The sequence below is a fragment of the Tupaia chinensis genome, unplaced genomic scaffold, assembly GCF_000334495.1.
Source record: "Tupaia chinensis unplaced genomic scaffold, TupChi_1.0 Scaffold146140_1, whole genome shotgun sequence".
Lineage (NCBI taxonomy): Eukaryota > Metazoa > Chordata > Mammalia > Scandentia > Tupaiidae > Tupaia > Tupaia belangeri.
In genome coordinates this window covers 1,290,927-1,312,053 of record NW_006205995.1, presented here as the reverse complement: position 1 = coordinate 1,312,053, position 21,127 = coordinate 1,290,927, and the positions used below count along the sequence as shown (strand labels likewise).

Sequence of the window (21,127 nt, the reverse complement as noted above, 5' to 3'; positions counted from 1 at the left end):
TTCAGGGCGGACCGGCCCGCGCGGAGGCCGTGGGGCGCGCTGGGCGTTGCCCTCCGGGCCGGGCGCGCGAACCCCGAGTTACTGCGGAATCACTCGCGGGCCGGCCTCCCCAGGTTCGGGACTGGCCCTTTCCCTCTGGTCTCGGCTGTGAGAGCCCGTCTACCCGGTAGCTCGGAGTACGATCGTCCCGAAAGGGTTTTCTCTCCAAGACTGCTTCAAAGGCTCCTGCTTGTTGAAAGTTGGAAGAAGGAAGAAAAAAAAAGAGAGAGAGAGAGAAAAAGAAAGAAAGGGCACACCCTTTTTGTGATTGAAATCTGGTTCATCTTGCGCTCGCTGTTTGGAGCTGTCTGCTCTTAGAATAAATTCCTGGCTCGCGTGCAGCCCAGCTGGATCCGGCTGTGGAGTTGGTGTGTCGTGTGTTTTGAGGACGTGACCGGGTCTCTCTGTTTGTGCTAAGAGAAGAGTGGTGTGTTTCCTCCGCAAATCTGCATGTTGATTACAAACAGGAATGGGAAACAGCCCCAGTTGTTTTTTTCCCCCCCTCTTAATATTTGGTTAAGAATCGCATTTCCAACTTGCCCTTGGCTTCTCTTAAAACCAAAAGTCATCTGGTAATGAACACTGCAGTAAAACTTATCCCAGGAGGTCATACTTCACAGGAAATAAGCCCGTGGAGGTTTAAGTTAGTTATGTGCAGTCTGCCTTGGTTTGTAACATTTTCATACAGCTCCTGTTACTTTTTCTGAGAATCCTTTTGGTTAATTTTACCGCAGATTAAAACGATTAATTTAACTGGCCTCTCAAAAACATATTAGGCTTAGAAAGATGCTTATCCGGGCTTATTTACTCTAGCTTGTGTTTTCTTCCTAGTGCTAGGCACTTTTTTTTTTTTTTTTTTTTAACACTTTCACTTTTTTTTTTTTTTTTAAAGATTTTTGCCATAGGGCGTTTGCTGCACTGATTGAGACAGAGAGAGGGAAAGTGAGAAAACACCCCCCCCCAGTGGGGAGGACAAGTCCCTTCTCCTTCATTCTCCTCCTGTGGGACTCTAGGGACCCACAATACATATGGAAGGGGATTCCCAAGTCACCAGGTCTGGGACTTGAACTGCTGTCATCCATGTGGGAGTACAGCGCCCCAAACTCCACACCACCTGCTGGCCCACCCTCTTACTTATTAAGAGCTGGTATCATTGCAGTCTAGGAGCCCCTTTTTAGTACTTTCCTGTGAAAGGAAGAAAAAGGGAATTAAAATATGAGTTCCACCGTATTCTAGTTCTGGTAGCTTTCTTGCTTTTTGCATCCCTTACAATTTCTAGTTTGCTCATCTTTAAAATGAGATTGTCGGACCAGATGACTCCAAGATTATTTCAGCCTTTAGTATCTCTGAATTTTAAAGATTCATTAATTTTGTTATTTCAGAAAACATTGGTCACATGTATCATACCGAGCCCTGTGCTAGGCATGGGATAAAAATGAGTTTTTGAGAATGTTACTGACCTACAGCTCAATTTCTTTAATCATATATTTTTATGACTAATTCTTAAGTTTTGTGATATGCTTATTAGGCTAGATTACTCTGTAATTAATAACTTCACCAGAAGGGTGAAGGTCAAATCTCATTGTAATTGTTCCTTCCATGCTATTCAAAGATTTTCTCAAGTCTCAGCTACTGGCCCATTTAAATAAAACCCATGGTTCAGCTCAACAGAAAGAACCCAATGGTGTAAGGTGTGTTCCTCACATTTAAATGTGCATAAATTACCCAGAATATTGTAGGTTGAAGTGGGACCCTGGAATCTCTGTCTGATAGATAATGCTGTCAGAAACTATACTGTGACTATCAAGAGTGGGGAGATAATTTTAAAGATGTTTTAAGGGGCTTGTAATAACTGTTTAAAGATGTATATTGATAACTGCGGATTAGATATATATCTGTGACTTCAACAGTTCTCAGTTTTAATAAATAGTCTTATATATCACTCTAACAAAAACAATTGCAGGGGAGCCGGCAGGTGGCATGGTAGTTGAAGGTGCTGGACTCCCACATGGCCGACTGCAGTTCAAGTCCCAGACCTGGCTGCTTGTTTGCTCACTTTCTCTGTCCCTCTCTGGTCATTTTTTTAAAAAATAAGTAAACAAATAAAGTTAAATAAAATAAATTTTTTAAAAATTTGCCTTCACAAGTTATTTTTATTTAGTTTTTGAAAGTTTTTTGGTAGAGGATGCATGCCCCTGCTGGAGAGATAAACAGGAAGAAGGGGAGAAACCACCCTCTAAGGAGGATGGCCACACCACAGTTCCTTCTCCGTTCTCCTCTTGGGACTTTGGGCATGCACATACACCCACTGTGAGTTTCAGGCTGCCAGGTCTGTGACTCAAACTGTAGTTCACCCTGTGGGAGTCCAGTGCCTTAATCACTATGCCACTGCTGGTCCCCACGATTCTTTTTTTTAATTGCCTTTTATGGGGGCAAGGCAGAAAGCCTTGGGGCTTGGTCACACCATAGTCCCTTCTCCATTTCTCCACGTTGTCAGGATTTTAGGCACACCCACATAAGTGCTTGGCGTATTTTTTCAAGCTATTGGAGCTGGGGTTCTAACTACATTTGGCTCTCTTAACAAGGCTATGGGGCCAGCCCCACAACACATTTTTTCTCTGTTCTTTCTCCTTTTCTTATTTTTCTCCTGTTTCTTTCCTTTCTCTTTTTTGCTGTATTCTTTCAGTTTTTTCTGAGTCCTTTTCCGCCCTCAGTTGTTTCCATTTGCATTGATTCAGTAATTCAGTAATTCAACAAGGATGTGCTTTGTCCCATCCGGTGCAAGGCATGGTCCCAGGCTCCTAGCGAACAAGTATAAGTCATGGTTCCTGTCTGGGAACTTACTCTGGGACTAGGGCCGTGTTCTCTGTAGTTCAGAGCTCTTTCTTGTAAGAGCAGTCTGTAGGGAATAAAAACATGTGGTAGGCAGGCAGAGAAAGCTTTCCCGGTTGTAGGGGCGGGGAACAAATGAAGTCGATCTTTTTTCCATTAGTGGTCATCTCTGTTCCTTGGCTGTACTCCATACTGAGTCTGCGAGTGTGTGTGACTTATCTACAAGGATATAGTGCAATCTTGTAAATTTGTTTTATTTGGAACCAAGATGCACTGGAAACGAAAATCAATTAGATGTGATTAGAGCAGTATCACAGAGAGGGTGTGAGGTGGTGGGGATAAAAATATACCTGGGGGTGACCAGCAGATGACATAATGGTTAGATCGCTGGACTCCACGTAGTCAACTGTGGTTCATTCAAGTCCTGGACCTGGTGACTTAAAACTCACGCCAGGCTAGCTTGCATGCATGCCCAAAATCCCAAGAGGAAAATGGAGGAGAAGAGATTATGGTGTCACCATTGTTCCTGGGGGGTGATTTCTCACTGTCTGTCTCTGTGGCAAGTACGTATGCCCCATAGCAAAAATTTCTCTTTTAAAAAAAATGCTTATATATTTCTACCTGGGTAGAACCCAACCAGGGGAGGGAGGAGAAAAGATAAAGAAAGAAGAAAGAAGACAGAGAAGGACCCAGAAAAACTGTAGGAGAAATGGGCTATGGTAGGTTTCCCATGTCAGTCTGATGTACGCTGTTGTTATTAGACTGTGTTACTATCATTTAAAAATCAAATTGGCTAGCAAACTATTCTTTATTCTTTTATATTGCTCTTAAATTTAAACATGTGTAGGCTCTCTCGATTAGAACAGTTGAGGACATTGTTTAGGCTGCAAGGGCTGCTAAGACAGCCTATGGTAGGTTTCCCATGTCAGTCTGATGTACGCTGTTGTTATTAGACTGTGTTACTATCATTTAAAAATCAAATTGGCTAGCAAACTATTCTTTATTCTTTTATATTGCTCTTAAATTTAAACATGTGTAGGCTCTCTCGATTAGAACAGTTGAGGAGGACATTGTTTAGGCTGCAAGGGCTGCTAAGACAGCCCTCGTCCTCCCATCTTTGACCTCCCTTGGTGACATTTGATTTGCATGCCTTATTTAGTTATCTGTCAGAACTTTTAAATTATGAATGTAAAATTAGAAGAAAATGATATAGCAAAGAGAAATTCTGTGGGACCTATAGCAATCCATTAGATACATACTAAATATAAACAAAGAATATAAGAATAGAAATAAATTCTATATTACGTAATGTATTTATAAATGAGATATTATGTAATAGATGATATATAAATATATATGTTATATATTATATATACAAACAATAAGCACACTGACACACTAAGTACACTAACACACTGGGACAAACTAGCAAACTAAGGTAACTGATGCTCAGTGATAACCCCTTCTCCTCCATGCTGCTGTTGGGATCTTGGGCAAGCATGGGTGTGCCCGGCATGAGTTTTAAGCCGCCGAGTCTGGGACTCAAACAGTGGTTGACTACATGGGAGACCAGCAACATAACCATTATGCCATCTGCTGGTTCCATACATACTTACTTTTTTCATAAACAACAAAATGAATTTGATTCTTTATCACTTATATCCTTTAGATATTTATATACAGATATACTACATATAAATATATATTTTATTTACATATATTAGATACAAGTATAAATGATACATAACATATTAAATATATGATATATATTTATATATATAAATATAGTTATATACATTCTTATACCTGTCTGTGTGTGTGATCCATTAGGCTATTTACAGTAATGAAGGAATAGAGGTGTAAATAATTAAAAATAGCAAATGTTAGGTGTGCAGAGAAGTCATGACATACTGTCTATGCTTTTCTATGCAAAAATGCATCATGACTTTGCTGGCCACCCAATGATTGAAATTATATGTGTGGTGTCCTAGAATTTCATTTGAAATAAAATCATTATCCTATATAGTGAGGCAAAGTGCTACTTTGTATTTTTATTGAAACATTCAATATAATGTATGTCTCTTGGGGACCAGCAGGTGACATGGTGGTTAAGGTGCTGGACTCCCACGTGACTGGCTCCAGTTCAAGTCCTGGATCCGGTGGCTCGAAAATCATGCTGTGCATGTGTTCGTGTATGCTCAAAATGCCAAGAGGAGAATAGAGAAGGGAGTGGTGCATGGCCATCCTTCCTGGGGGATGATTTCTCACTTTCCCTCTCTGTCTATCTCTCTCTCTGGCAAGTGCACATACTCTGTGCCAAAAAAAAAAAAAAATCTAAAACAGAAAACAAAACAACAGAAAAAATGCACATCTCTTAAGTGTCCAGTTCAAGGAGTTTTGACAGTTTTATACAATGTAACTTCTGCCAAACAAGATTAAATACTTTTTTAAATCACTCTAGAAAGTTCCTCCATGTCCCTTTCCAGTCATTTCCCTCACCTACCTCCCTTCAAAGACAGCTACAATTTGACACTAATCTGCTATCTCTAGAAATCTGCCCATTCTGGACATTTTAGATAAATGGTATCATATAACCTGCAGGTCCTTTGTGACCGGCTTCTTTCCCCATGCACTCTGAACAGTTCATTTTGAGAATTGCTGAAGTACGACCAAGGTTGCCCACAGATGAGCAGTTTTTACCTGTAAAAGTAGAGCGTCCCTCAGGTGTATGCACTCGGACACTTGTGCTGATTCACTGAGTACACTAGCTCACTTACTAATAGACAGCTTCATATCTGGGCATGTCTAAGCACCAGCATCATTGAAGTACCTACAGACGAACAGTTTCTGAAGTATGTGTGAGAAAACTGGATGAAAACTTGATAAATCGGAAGGAAGTGAGTGCTGAGTGTAAGAGTAAATGAGAGCACGATGGCAAGTTACTTTAAGATAGAGTCTCCCGATGGGACCAGCAGTTAGCGTAGTGGCTATGTCGCTGGACTCCCACGTAGTCGACTGCGGTTTGCGTCCAGGACCCGGTGGCTTAAAACTCACGCCAGGTGCGTGTGCGTGTGTGCCCAAGATCCTGAGAGGAGAATGGAGGAGAAGGGATTGCAGCGTGACCATTCACCCTGGGGGGGGGATTTCTTGCTTTCTGTCTCTGTGTCTCTCTCTGTCTGTCTGGCGAGTGCACACGCCCTATAGCGAAAACCTCTCCAAAAAAAAAAGATAAGAGTCTCCCAATGTTTAAAAATACTTCCTAAAGCTTTCAGGTTTTTTGTTTTGTTTTGTTTTGTTTTAACCAGCATGGATTGTCTTCTATGTGTATGTTATTTGATATGCATAGACACTTGTGGGTAGGATTGTTGCAGTTCCTTAACCTATTAGATAGCAATTCCTTTGAGCAGGGTATTATTAATAATGACTGTACAGCAGGGAATTTCCATATGGAAAACTCTAACCAGCAAAGTATCTTGGTTCCCTGGGTGTGGTTTTGTAACTTTTTCAAGGAGTTGTAAGAAAATATTTCCTTGATATGCATACCAGTGAAGGAAGAGGAGGGGGAGTGAGCAGATGGTGTGGTGATGAAGGTGCTGGATCCCACATGGCCGGCTGTATGGTTCAAGTCCTAGACCTAGTGGCTTGAAAAACATGCCAGACACATATGCCTGGGTACCTATGCATGTGTGCCCAAAATCTCAAGAGGAGAAAGGAGAAGGGTTGCAGCGTGGCCATCCCCCGCGGGGGGCGATTTCTCACTTTTCCTATTTCTGTGTCTCTCTCCTGCAAATGCATAGCCCTATGGTAAAAGAATCTAAATAAATAAATAAATAAACAAACAAATAAATAAATAAATAAAAGGGTGTGTGTGTCCGGGGGGGCCCTTAAATATATATATATTCTAAGTCTGGCTTATACTCAAGTAGCCCTTACCCTGGGGCAAGCAAAGCAAGATTTGATACATTTCAAGATTTATTTTTTCATTCATGATGGGCTATTGTTAGCCCAAGTTAATATTCTTAAAGATCTGTGTCGTCCCCCCCCCCCCCCTCCGTTTGTTTTCCTCTTTAACATGTCCACTGAAATGCTAGATCTGCTGTGGGAAGGGCAAAGAGGGCCTTATTGGATTCAGAAATATCAGTTAAGTGTGGGATGATTTCAGAGTCAAACACTCCCCTTCCTGGTCTTCTGCTGTTGTCCCCGAGATCCACAGTTTCTTGGAAAATATCACAGACCGTGTGCAGAAACTGACTGTGACAGGTCACAGGGTTTCACTTTTGCAAGGCCTTCCGAACAGTTCTTTGTCTACTGATCTCACTTTCTTCTGGTCCAGAGACAGCCCAGGTGACCCTGCATTTGCTCTCTTGCAGAAAAAGGCTCATGTCCCTGCGTTTGCTCCTTAGCCATCCTGTCTTCCTGCTTCAGGGAAACCACGGCCTCCCTTCCTTTCTCCTCCCACTGCCGAACCTTAGGTCCGGCCTGTATTTCCTTTGAGTAGGACACCGGGGAAGCCTCGTCAAAGAACTCTTGCTTGAACTAGCCCCTGAAAGATGTGGAAGGATTTGAACATGAGAGTGGGGGTGTGGGGATTTCAGGTGTAATGCACAGTGCACCTGGGCTGGCGGGAGAGCACGGAGGTGTCCTTGTTTCCTTTGCCATAACACTGGGCACCTGAAGGCCACTCCTTTCCCTTTGTTTTTCCTCTTTTTCTTTCTCTGGCTCCTTTTCCAGCCCCTCTTCTTCTAATTCTTCTTCTTCTTCTTCTTCTTCTTCTTCTTCTTCTTCTTCTTCTTCTCCTCCTCCTCCTCCTCCTCCTCCTCCTCCTTCTCCTCCTTCTCCTCCTTCTCCTTCTTCTTCTCCTTCTCCTTCTTCTTCTTCTCTTTCTCCTTCTCCTTTTCCTTCTCCTCCTCCTCCTTCTTTCTTTTTCTTCTTTCTTCCTCTTCTTTCTTCTTCTTCTTTCTTCTTCTCCTCCTCCTCCTCCTCCTCCTACCTGTGCTTTGATCTCTTTGTTTCCTGTATAGTTCTCCTCCCCATCTATTTTTTTTTTTTTTGGAGAGATTTTCACTGTAGGGCGGGTGCGCTCGCCAGACAGACAGAGACATAGAGACAGAAAGCGAGAAATCACCCCCCAGGGGGGATGGTCACGCTGCAATCCCTTCTCCTCCATTCTCCTCTCGGGATCTTGGGCACGCACGCACATGCGCCCGGCGTGAGTTTTAAGGCACCGGGTCCGGGACACGAACCGCGGTCGACTACGTGGGAGTCCAGCGACATAGCCATTACGCTAACTGCTGGTTCCCTCTTCCCCATCTATTTAGCTGAGTCTTTCATCCCCTGACCACCCACAGTCATCTCTAAACTTCTGTAGCATTCATTTCTGATACCATTCTTTTGATAGTTAATTACATATTGCCTTGATTTAAAATTATATCTTTATTTAATCTATATATTTGTATATATCTAGATAGCTATAGCTTAAGTGCATGTCCTCTTTTCCCAAATAGAGTATACTGGCCAAGGTTTGTATGTTTCAGGGAACATGAACCTACTTCCACTAGCTTGCTAGATGGGAGCTGTAGCTGGTTATTATCATAAGGCCACTGAGCTCCTTGAAATAATTGCAGTGGAACCTACACCAAGCACTTGGAAAGCCCCTCTCCTTTTTCTGTCTGTGACTCGCATGGGCTTTTTTCAGGTCCTTTCTGTGCTTTGTTCCTTTCCAGGACAGTAATTTTGATTTTTCTCTAATTTTTCTTTTTGGAAAGATTTTTGCTATAGGGTGCATATATTTGCCAGAGAGAGACAAAGAGAAAGTGAGAAATCACCCCCCAGGGGAAATGGCCAGACTGCTATCCCTTCTCCTCCATTCTCTCGAGATTTTGGACACACACACACGCACACACACACACACACACACACAGACACACACGCGCCTGGCATGAATTTTAAGCCACCAGGTCCAAGACTAGAACTGTGGTCAACTATATGGGGGGCCATCAATGTAACCATTATGTCATCTGCTGGTCCCTTAATTTTGATTTTTAAAAATAGTTTGCATTGGCTCGCAACTCAAGATGGCGGACGAGAGTGAGACAGCAGTGAAGCCGCCGGCACCTCAGCTGCCGTGGATGATGGAAGGGAACGGAACCGGCCATGATCACTGATTGTGAGAACGAGGAGGACAACAGCTACAACTGGGGTGGTTTGAGTCCAGCCAATGACACTGGAGCCAAAAAAAGAAAAAGAAACAAAAAATGAAGAAAGAAAAAGGCAGTGAGACGGATTCAACCCAGGATCAGCCTGTGAAGATGAACTCTTTGCCAGCAGAGAGGATCCAGGAAATACAGAAGGCCATTGAACTGTTTTCAGTGGATCAAGGACCTGCCAAAACCATGGAGGAGGCTAGCAAGCGAAGCTACCAGTTCTGGGATACACAGCCCGTCCCTAAACTGGGTATGTTTGTGCAAGAGGGAGGGATAGAAGGATGTGCCTTATCTGTGCTGCCGTGGGAGTTCCACACTGAATTTGTAAGGGAGAGCAGTAGAATCCTGGAGTCCCTTGGTGGCTATTTTTAGAGGGTAGTCTTTAAAATGCAGTACAGAAAAGACTATTGTTCAGAGACTTTATCATTTCAACAGCAGCACAAGTTGGGAACGAATAATGATTCTTTCAGTTCATCCTCATTGAGTATAAATGTACAATGAAAAACAATGTATTGGCACACAATGAGTGGGGATGGCTGCTCGTGGGTCTGTCTTCCCACTTAGGTTTATAGAGACTGTCTTGTTTGCCTGGGAACATGTTTAATCCTGGAACAGACAGAGTGCCCAGCCTCTTCTGTTGTCTCAGCCAGGCTCCCAAGACAGCTGGGCTGCGACCAATGGAAAAAAAGGACATTCCAGTAGTACACCAGCTCCTCACCAGGTACTTGAAGCAGTTTCACCTCACACTGGTGGGTCATGAGCCAGGAGGAGGTGGAGCATTGGTTCTACCCCCAGGACAACATCATCGACACTTTCGTGGCGGAGAATGCAAACGGGGAGGTGACGGACTTGCTGAGCTTTTACACGCTTCCCTCCACCATCATGAACCATCCAACCCACAAGAGTCTAAAAGCTGCTTATTCTTTCTACAGCGTTCACACCCAGACCCCACTTCTAGACCTCATAAGTGACGCCCTTGTTCTCGCCAAAATGAAAGGGTTTGATGTGTTCAGTGCACTGGATCTCATGGAGAACAAAACCTTCCTGGAGAAGCTCAAGTTTGGCATAGGGGATGGCAACCTGCAGTATTACCTTTATAATTGGAAATGCCCCAGCATGGGGGCAGAAAAGGTTGGGCTGGTGTTACAGTAACCTGTTGCCAGTGAGATTCTGGATAAAGCCACTGAGAATTTAAACCAGGAAATGGAACCCTACCACATGTTGGTCCGATTGTCACAAACGTGAGAATCCCTGACAAAGGGAAGAGAACTGAACTGGCTTTACCAAACCGCCAGCGGACTTGACAGTTGTATTGCAATGGTGTAGGCTGCGTGATGTCACCTCTGGCTGTGTCTCTGGTCTCCCTGTTTTCCAATTAATCACATTCTCATGCAGCCGTGATCAAAGGAATGTAACTGCTGAAAAGTAGCTCGTGATCGGCATATTATGGAGTTAATGGGTGAATAATAAAAGTATATATATATTAAAAAAAAAGTTTGCATTGGGGCCAATAGGCAGCCAATGGTGGTTAAGGTGCTAGACTCCCACGTGGTTGACTGTAGTTCAAGTCCCGGACCCTGCTACTTGAATACCATGCCAGGCTGTATGCGTGTGCACCCAGAATCCTGAGATGAGGTTGGAGGAGAAGGGATTGCAGAGTGGCCATCGATGAATGCACGTGCCCTGTAGCAGGAATCTAAACAATAATAATAATAATAATAATAATATGCACTAGTATGATTTATCCCTGATTACTGAGTGTTTTGGCCTCCCTGAGGCCTCCTCTTCTCTAGCCCAGACCAGCTCCATTTCCCCTCTTTCAGACTGGCCATCTCCGTGTCCTCCTTAGCTTCAGCTTATATGTGACTTTGGCTTGCTGAGGTCTCCAGACTTGATGATGTGTCATCTCTCACCTTGCGTTTTGTCTTGCAGCTTTTCATATCTCTGGAGAATTGGATTTGATCTGTCCTGCTTGGGTTGGTGACCCCTATACAAAACAACTGTAAGAAGTAAGGCATTAAGTGATTGCTTTGGCTGTGTACTTCCAGGGGGATAGTCCCCCAAATCATCTTGGTTAAATTAAGTATGGAGGACTCCACTTAAGGAAGCCAGGAGAAACTTTATTTTAATACATTTTATAATAAGAGATATTTTGTTTCATTGAAGAATTATTATTATTTTAATTTGCCATAATGCATGTGTGCTCACTAGAGACAGAGGAAGAGAAAGTGAGAAAGCAAGCCACCAGGTCTGGGACACAAATCATGGTCAGCCATGTGGAATCCAGCGCCTTACCACCATACTACCTGCTGGCTCCAATAAGTGATATTTTAAATAGCTTAAAAAGGATTTCAGTTTTTTGCTAGCTTTATAATTTTGGGCAACATACTGAATCTACTTTTTGCCTCTCACTCTTTAAATGAGTTACACATATAAATCACTGAGAATAGTGCCTAATGCAGAGAAAATGTTAGCTAATAATGTCGCTTTTTAGGCCCAGCTTAGGTGGCATAGTTGATACTGCTCTGGACACCACATGGCTGACTGAGGATTTAGATCCCTGGCCAGGTCACCTGGAGACATGTTGGGCATGTGCATGTGTGCCCAAGGTCCCGATATGCTGGAGGGCTGAAAGGGATCTTATCTCTGATGTGCTCACATGTACTCTCTCTCATGCATAAATTAAATAAAATTTTTTTTAAAAAAATTCAGGCTTTTTGGGCCAGCGGGTGGTGTGGTGGTTAAGGCACCGAAATCCCAGATGGCCGACTGCAGTTTGAGTCCCAGACCTGATGGCTTATACTCTCTTTCTCTCTCTCTTTCTGGTGTACCCTGTAGCACATTGACCCTGCACCTGTACCCTGTAGCAAATTGAAAAGTAATCATGGTGATATATTGAATAAAAATAATTCCTTAAATTAAAAAATTTAGTTTTGGGCCAGTCCATGGCCTGGTGGTTAAGGTAACTGTATCCCACACAGCCAACTGCACAGGTTGAATCCCAGACCCAGCAGCTCAAAAACACCAAGTGTGTGCGCATGTGTGCCCAGAATCTCAAGAGGAGAATGGAGATTGTGGCATGGCTGTCTTCCCTGGGGGTGCTTTCTTTCTCACTTACTTTCTCTATCCTCTCCATTCTCCCACGAGTGCACGTGTCCCATAGCAAAATTTAAAAAAATAAGTTTATTTTTAAGGAACGCTTCATTAATTCATGTTTGGTAATGAAGCATTACTTAGATCTGCCTAATACCAGTAATTAAGTGACTGGATAAGAGAGTTGAAGAAGAATAAAAAGTGAGAGATGGGGACCAGCAGTTAGCGTCGCTATGGCTATGTCGCTGAACTCCCACGTAGTTGACCACGGTTTGCATCCTGGACCTGGCGGCTTAAAACTCACGCCGGGCACGTGTGCATGTGTGCCCAAGATCCCAAGAGGAGAATGGAGGAGAAGGGATTGCGGCGTGGCCATCCCCCCAGGGGGTGATTTCTTGCTTTCTGTCTCTCTCTGTCTGTCTGGCGAGCGCACACGCCCTATAGCAAAAACCTCTCCAAAAAAGAAAAAAAAAAAGTGAGAGATGTATGTACCCAAAGAAGAAGATACTTTTCAAAGTTGCCTCTTATTGGTGAAGCATCTGGATATAACAGGCATGCAAATAAAAGTGTATTCCTTTTCTTTCCCCTTCATTATATTGGAATATGGCCTCTGGTCCGTTTGTTAATCTGAGAAACTCGGCTAAGTGAAATAAGTGTGTTACTAAGATGTAATTAAGAGCACTAGTTTTATCCTGTCGCTTAGAAGTCATAATTTGTAGTTGAAGTTACAGGTGTTGATTTTAGAAACTTTTTCCTGCACTCCTGTTTTGGGTTCTCACACTAAGCCCCAGCAATCTCCTCTCCTCCCCTGCATTAAATTAAGTTGCCTTGTGCTTCTGTGCGGCTCTCTTGATGTCCCTCACTTGTCTTAAAGGAAAAGAACCCATGCCAAAGCAGACCTTGTACCCGGGGAACAGTGAACCAAGCTTCTTGGCCAATAGCAATGATTTCAAAGACTTCCCTTCTTTCATCAGTTCTGCTTTTTATAACTACTACTGGTCTTAAATATTCATTTGTTTTTCTTTTCATTTCCACCCCTCCCATTTCTTTCCCAGAAACTATCTCCATTAGTGTATGGTTCCGATGTTTTCAGTAGCTTTATGTGGCTTGGTATTTTATTGTATGTGTTTATGTATTTTTCAGAAGCTATACTAGACTTTAGTAGTTTTATCATTTATAGTGAATTCTCTCTATCCTAATATCATGACGCATTTCCACTTTTGTGCCCAAGGTTTTGGGCCTCTTGTCTTTTTTTTTTTTAGAGATTTTCGCTATCGGGCGTGCGCTCGCCAGACAGACAGAGAGAGACATAGAGACAGAAAGCGAGAAATCACCCCCCAGGGGGGATGGCCATGCCGCAATCCCTTCTCCTCTCAGGATCTTGGGCACGCACGCACACGCGCCCGGCGTGAGTTTTAAGCCACCGGGTCCAGGACATAAACCGTGGTCGACTACGTAGGAGTCCAGCGACATAGCCATTACGCTAACTGCTGGTTCCCTGGGCCTCCTATCTTAAAGCCTCCAACAAAAGCCTGTGAACACTGCCCACCCATCCGTGGACTGTCAGATGCTTTTCCATATGCAAAATACTCAGCTCAGGTCCATCAAATGACTTTTTAACTGTTTTGTTAAAGGCATACTTTACATAGGGTAAAATTCATCCATTTTTGGTATACAGTTTGACGGTATCAAATTACATTTCCTAGCAGCAACTCTTCAGTGTTATTCTTGGTCGTGGGGAGGGTAGTCAACTTGCCCTTTGCCCTCTTTGTGGCCGAGATCAGTTATGGCAGCTCGTGCAGATGCTGCTCCTGGCTGCCATGCGGTTACTGACTAGTGCCCCATCTGTTGGTGACAGTTTCCCTGTTCTTTGTGAATAGCACAGTACCTCATTCAGCATGAGGTTCTCTGCAGTTGGGACCCGGGGCCAAGGTCATGGGGCAGTGCCCATTCTTAGTGTTGACTGAGGGAGCTCACGTATTCTCTCATTATAAGGCACGTTCATGCTCTTACCCACCTGGTAAGAATTATACCCTAACCTCGGGGGCTACCAGATCTTTTTGATTGGTACTGTAGGGTCTTTGGAAAAGTCATGATGCATTTTTGAATAGAAAAACACATCATGGGGGCTGGCAGGTGGCCTAGTGGTTGGGGCTCTGGATTCCCACATGGCTGACCATGATTCGAGTGCCAGACCTGGCAGCTTGCTTTCTCACTCTCCACCCCCCGCCCCAGTCAGATTAAAAATAACGATAATAATAAGTTAAATTAATTAAATAATTCCTAAAAAGATATATTTTTTTTTAAAAAACAAAAACATCATGAGTTTTCTGATGACCCAATATATTCCCCAGCTCCCCAATGAGGTATCAAGATACAGTATGCAGATTGTAGGTTTGTACCCTCTCAAATAGCTATTCTACCTGTTTCTCTCTGTTAGTTAGAAAATTAATTTCGCTATGATAACGAAGCTTGAGCTTTCCCCAGGTCCCAGTGCAGTAGTACTGGTGGTATTCCTGAAGGTCACGACTGTGCTGTGTCTCTAGATGTGCGTGTGAAATGCCTTCATCAGGTCAGAGGGGGCAGGATCCGTCAGGAACATGCATTCGTACCAGCCAGGGCGCCAGACACGTGACTCAGTGGCATGCACCGCAAGCGCAGTTGGTCTTCCAAGGAGAAGACAGACTAGGGAGGGCTGGAGGGGCTAGGCTGGAGGAAGGGGTTTGGAGAGGACAGACTTGAGCTAGTCCTGTGCAGAGTTGGGTATGAAGCAGAAGTGAAATTTGAGGACGGGACAGGGAGGATTATTGGAGAGCAGTGTGGGAAACAGGTGAGGCAGTGAGGTGAAGGTGGACTTGGGGTATCCGTGAGGCCCCGAGGAAGCCAACCTAATTAGAGCACAGACCCCTGGTGATTCTTTGTGCAAGTAGGAAGGAGGGATTTCTCAGAATCACCTGAAACTGCGAAAGTGCAAACACCGGACCAGAAGCGTTTTCAGTAAGGAGTGGCATGTGGAAAGCAGAGCCAAGTTAGTAAGCGTGATGTGTTAGAGCAGGAAAGCAGGAGCCTAGTCAGACAGGAGCGTGCTTGTTTAGGGCCTGGGAGGAAGGGCTTGGTAAAGCAGGGTTTCTTCCTCTCCTTATGAGGTTCCAGATGTTTCTTTTTTTTTTTTTTTTTGGAGAGGTTTTTGCTATAGGGTGCGTGCGCTCACCAGGAAGACAGAGACAGAAAGTGAGAAATCACCCCCGGGGGGGGATGACCTCGCCGCAATCCCTTCTCCTCCATTCTCCTCTCCAGATCTTGGGCACGCACGCACACAGGCCCAGCGTGTGTTTAAGCCACCAGGTCTGGGACTCGAACCGCGGTTGACTACATGGGAGTCCAGTGACATAGCCATTACGCTAACTGCTGGTCCCAGGTTCCAGACATTTCTGAAACATGGTTCTGGAACATTTTGGAAAGGAGCAGGGTCCAGAGACATGGGGCTTTGGAGACTTGCACAGAACTTCAGAAAAGCTGTTTCCCTTGACATTTCCTTATGGAGAAGATTGAGAGGAAAAACCATCCCCCCAATGCCTTAATCTCAGGGTTTCAGTTAAATAAGGGGTATTAGGCTGGCCCTGCAGGCTGGTGGTTAAAGGAGCCAGGTCCCATATGACTGACCATGTCGATTGAATCCCAGCCCTGGTGGCTTGTAAGCACATGTGCGTGCATGTCTAAAATCCCAACAGAATGGAGAGATGGAGGAGAAAGGGTTGAGGTGACCACACCTTTTGGGGAGAGAGTTTCTCCTTCCCCCCTTCTGTTTCTCTGTCTTACTCAGGTGAGTGTACCTTGGGTAATTACAAAACAATAAATAGTAATAATAAATAGTGCCTTTTGTCCTAAGCTATGGAACTTAGAATAATATGTAATTATGTGTCTCTTTAAATGATTTTTACTATGAGTTTTATAGTTTAAAAAATATGTTTTGAAATCCTTTTTTTAGGTATATCTATCTATATCTATCTACCGATCTCTCTCTCTCTCTCTATCTATATATGGCACATGTGTTCGCCAGAGAGAGGTGGTGAGAGAGAGAGGGAGAAATCACTCCCAAGCAGGGATGGCCATGTCACAACCCCTTCTCCATTCCCCTCCTGGGATTTGAGCATGCACGTACACCCGGTGTGAATTTCAAGCCACCAGGTGTAGGACTCGAACCACAGTTGGCCATGTGGGGGTCCAGTGCTTTTATCTACCACACCACCTGCTTGCCCCTTTGTTTTTAATAGAACTGTTTTGTTAATTGTTATTGTTGAGTTTTTTAGAAAACTTTTTTTTCTATTACCTGGATGTGAAACACACAATTCAAAAGTCAGGGACAATATTTATTACCTTTTTTTCATACACAGCATCAAAATTCAGCAAACAATTGGATTGCCCTATAAATTAAAAATAAAATTAATAAATGCACATGGTACAAAGCTCAAAAGGTACTGTTGAATGTCTAGTGAACACTCATTGTACCTTTAACTACCTAGTTTGCCTCTGGTTCTTTACTTTTAAATGCTTTTATTATTTTTTTAATTTAAAAGATTATTTTATTTATTATTATTATTTTAACTTGCTATAGGGCATGCATGCCCACCAGAGGGGGAAGGGAGTGAGAAAGCATGTTGTTAGTCCGGGACTCGAACCACAGATGGCCATGTGGGAGTCCAGTGCCTCAACCACCATGCCACTTGCTGGCCCCTTGCCTCTGGTTCTTGTGGAATCTCCCACAGTTATTTTCAGAGCACTTGTTTTTTAATGTTAGGGTTTGGATTTAAAAAGATCTTTAGGGATCTTTCATAAACCACTCGAGATTCTCGTGTTACTAAAGAAAGGTAGGTGGATTTGAGGAATGGATAAATAATGGGGTGGGGAGACCCCTCTAAACCTTTTTATATGATCACCTTCTGAAATTAAAGCCTTTATGAAACCTGTTTCCCAAAGGCTTCTTTCCTAAATGCCAAATCTAACCTATTTTCTTATTCTTTTTTTTTTTTTTCTTTGAGAGGTTTTTGCTATAGGGCGTGTGTGCTCGCCAGAGAGACAGAGACAGAGAGACAGAAAGCAAGAAATCACCCCCGGGGGGATGGCCACGCCACAACCCCTTCTCCTCCATTCTCCTCTCGGGATCTTGGGCATACATGCACACGCGCCCAGCATGAGTTTAAGCCACCGGGTCCGAGACTCCAACCACGGTCAACTACGTGGGAGTTCAGCAACATAGCCATTATGCTAACTGCTGGTCCCCTATTTTCCTATTCTAAAATTATTTTTTCCTATTATTTTCTAGTACTGTACTTTTCTGAGAAGCTTAGTTATAAAATTTAGTTAAAATGAAGAGAGAGCTGGCCCCATGACTCAAGGGAACCAGATTCCAGACTGTGGTTCCAACCTCAGCACTGGCGGCTTGGAAAACACACTGGGTATGTGTGTGCATGCCCCAAATTCTGGCAGGGTAGAGAAATGGAGAAGAAATTGTAGCCTGACTGTTCTTCATTGGGGTGGGGGGAGGTGCATGCACGCTTGCGCGCTCTCTCTCTCTGTCTCGCCTCCTTTCTCTCTTTCTCTCATGAGCAAATGCGTCCTGTGGCAATTAAAACAATAGATGGGGCCGGCAGGTGGTGTGGTGTTTAGGGGTGCTGGAGTCCCACATGATTGACCAGGTGCAAGTCCTGGACCTGGCGGCTTGCTTTCTCACTTTTCTTTCTCCCTCTTTCTCTCACTCTGTCCTTCTCTGGTCAACTTAAATAAATAAAGTTAAAATAATTCTAAACAAACAAACAGATAAAGTTAAAATAATTCTAAACAAACAAACAAATAAAGTTAAAATAATTCTAAACAAACAACCCTCTCTGGTCAACTTAAATAAAGTTAAAATAATTCTGAACAAACAAACAAACATAAATAAAGTTAAAATAATTCTAAACAAACAAACATAAATAAAGTTAAAGCAATTTTAAACAAACAAACGAAACAAGACAAGACAATAGAGACACAGGGTCAGTTCTGTAGCCTAGTGATTAAGGAAGCCAGTTACCACATGGCCTACCCCAGTTAGAATCTTAGGGGCCAGCAGGTGTATAGTGGTTAAGGTGCTGGACTCTCACATGGTTGACTGCAGTTCGAGTCCCAGACCCAGTGACTTGGAAACTCATATCAGGTGCATTTGTGTGTGTGGCCAGAATCCCAAGGGGAGCATGAAGGAGAAGGGATTGCGGCATGGCTATTCCCCAGGGGATGATTTCTGGCTTTTTGTCCCTCTCTGTCTCAAAAATATAAATAAATAAATAAATAAATAATAAATAAGAATCCTGGCCCCCAGTGGCTTGAAAAATACACTGGTTATGTATGTGTGTGTGCTCAAAATCCTGACAGGATGGAGAAATGGAGAAGAGATTGTGATGTGACCACACCCCACTTTGGGGATGCTTTTTCTGTCTTTCTGTCTCTCATTGCTGGGCTCACATGCCCTTTAGCAAGTAAAAAATAAAATGGTGAAATAAGTAAATATAAAGAGAGACATTAGAGCTTTAAAATTTATTTTAATAAAATAAAATAAAAATCAAGGCAGACATGAACAAGCTACTTTAGTATTTTTGCTGTATTAAAATTTGTATTTAATTTGGGATTAAAATGTTTCTTGCATTCATTCTTGTGATTTATGATGTGTTGAAAACATGTTTTCATAGAGACATTTCTAATTTTATTTTAGAACTCTGGGAAAACAGGAAATGAACTCTAGAAATCTGCTTTGTTTGGTTAGTTTTCAGGAAAGCTTTGATTAATACGGGCATATCACTTTAACTTTTTTCCCTCTAATATTTAACAACATTGGCCCATGTTTGACTTCATTATTTTCTTTTTTCATTTTCTCAAGTCTGTCTGGTTGTAGTTTTTCAAGTCACCTTCCTGAAGTATGTCATTTGTATGTGTGCTTATCTAACAAGATTCAGCTTTTCCTCTATTTCCATTCCGCTTAGACATTGTTCGTTTTGAAAGCGATGAGGGCAAGTCAGTATGTTTGTCCAAGATTGGGTTAGATGGTGTTTCCTTAAAATCATAGACGGTTAGAGTTGCAGGAGGCCCGCGTCCCTGGAGCCTGGGGTAAAGTAGATTCCACCCCTGGACTGCTCAAGGGTGGAGACCCAGTCTGCTCCTGTGTGATTTGCACTGTTTGTCATGGACACAGACGAGTCCCCAGTCCTCCTCATCTAGCCCCGGAGACTGAGAAGTGAATTGAGTCACAGCCCTTAGATCCATAGGTCTGTTGGCCCCCATTTCCATGCCGAGAGCTAAATTCTAGACTTTTTCTTTCAAATAATTCTGGTTCTCTCTGGGTTTTGTTAGTTTTTCTCCCTCTTGAAGATGATTGGTTTCTATTAGGTACTCAAGTTTGTCAGCTCGTTATCTATTTTAGAGAACGGATCTGAGATAGTCATCAAGCAGTTGAAAGGTAGGCATAGTTCTTATTTTTTTTTCTTTCTCTCTCTCTCTCTCTCTCTCTTTTTTTTTTTTTTTTTTTTGCAGCTTTCTGAGTTTTTTTAAGACTTTTTTTTGCTATAGAGCGCATGCGCTCGCCAGAAAGACAAAAAGAGACAGAGAGACAGAAAGCGAGAAATCACACACCCCAGGGCGGATGGCCATGCCGCAATCCCTTCTCCTCCATTCTCCTCTTGGGATCTTGGGCACGCACACACACGCGCCTGGCGTGAGTTTAAGCCACCAGGTCTGGGACTCGAACCACGGTCAACTACATGGGAGTCCAACGACATAGCCATTATGCTAACTGCTGGTCCTGACATAGTTCTTATTTTAGCAAAGAACAGGCCTGGAGTTAAGCAGTCTAGCTAAAACTGAAAACTGTTTTAAGACACAAATATTTTCCATTAAATTTTGTTTATTTTTGTTTTAAGTTTATTTAAGTTTATTTAAGTTTATTTATTTCTTCCATGGGAGAGAGGGAAGCATCCCAAACATGGTCTTCATGCAGTAATCCTCTCCCAGCCTCAACTAGCCAGGATAACGGGCACAAGCCCACACTAGGGAGACCTTGGGACATGAACCCATAAGGCTTCAGCACCAAGGAGCACTGCATTACAGCTACACCCATGGACAAGTGAAATTACAAAGTAACTGTTCTCTTTGAGGGAACAATTTTTTAATGTTCCTCAAACTAGATTTCTTTTCTTTTCGTTTTGTTTTGTTTTTAATTTTGCTATAGGGCTTGTGTGCTCACCAGAGAGAGAGAGAAAGAAAGGAGGGAGAATGAGATGCTACCCCCGAGGGTGAATGGCTATGCTGGTAACCTCTCTCCACTTTCCTCTTGGGATTTTGGGCATGCACACATACATGCCCGGCATATTTTCAAGTTGCTGGATTCAGAACTCGAACCACACAGTTCGGCCATGTGGGATCTAGCCTCTCATTGTACCATGTCAGTGGCTGGCCCCTCTCCAACTAGGTTTTGAGAGATCACCCCTGTGAGGGGTGGACAGTGGTGCAGCAGAAAACATGACGCATTGGGAGGCTGACCCCTGGGAAGGTTCCAGGTCCTGAGGCCTCCCTAAAGCTTCCCGATGGAAGCAGGCCTCTGCTACATTTCTCAAACGTATTACGACCCACCTAGACCACATCCCTCAACAAAAAGGGGAAATAGAACTTTGTAGAAAGAATAAATTGTATTAGAAGGAAGAGAAATTGTTGGTTCAAAAATAAAATCTGGTCTGGAAAGATTAAAACGCTACCTGAATAAGATAGGGTAGGAGAATTCCTGAAGTGTTTATGAAGTCGTTGGGAAAGTCATGATGAATTTTTCTATGTCTTTCTATGCATGATGACTTTCCCAGTGACCCAGTATTGTAGGCAGTCATCTGTTTGATGTTTTGACGAAGCCCATACATTACTTTGCACTTAACACAAATAACAAT

General features: G+C 43.2%; 1 protein-coding gene and 1 pseudogene across 2 annotated transcripts in view; both read left to right on the top strand.

The window, feature by feature from the left end:
- The first annotated feature begins 8,870 nt into the window (after positions 1 to 8,870).
- Positions 8,871 to 10,547, top strand: LOC102488834 (glycylpeptide N-tetradecanoyltransferase 1-like; annotated as a pseudogene).
- A 462-nt stretch (positions 10,548 to 11,009) lies between these two features.
- TMOD3 (tropomodulin 3) overlaps positions 11,010 to 21,127 on the top strand; it is a 74,072-nt gene continuing 63,954 nt past the window's right edge. For both annotated transcript variants that reach the window (XM_027768388.1, XM_006168743.3), the window contains exon 1: positions 11,010 to 11,083. The gene's annotated coding sequence lies outside the window, so the exon portion shown is untranslated. The remainder of the gene's footprint in view (positions 11,084 to 21,127) is intronic.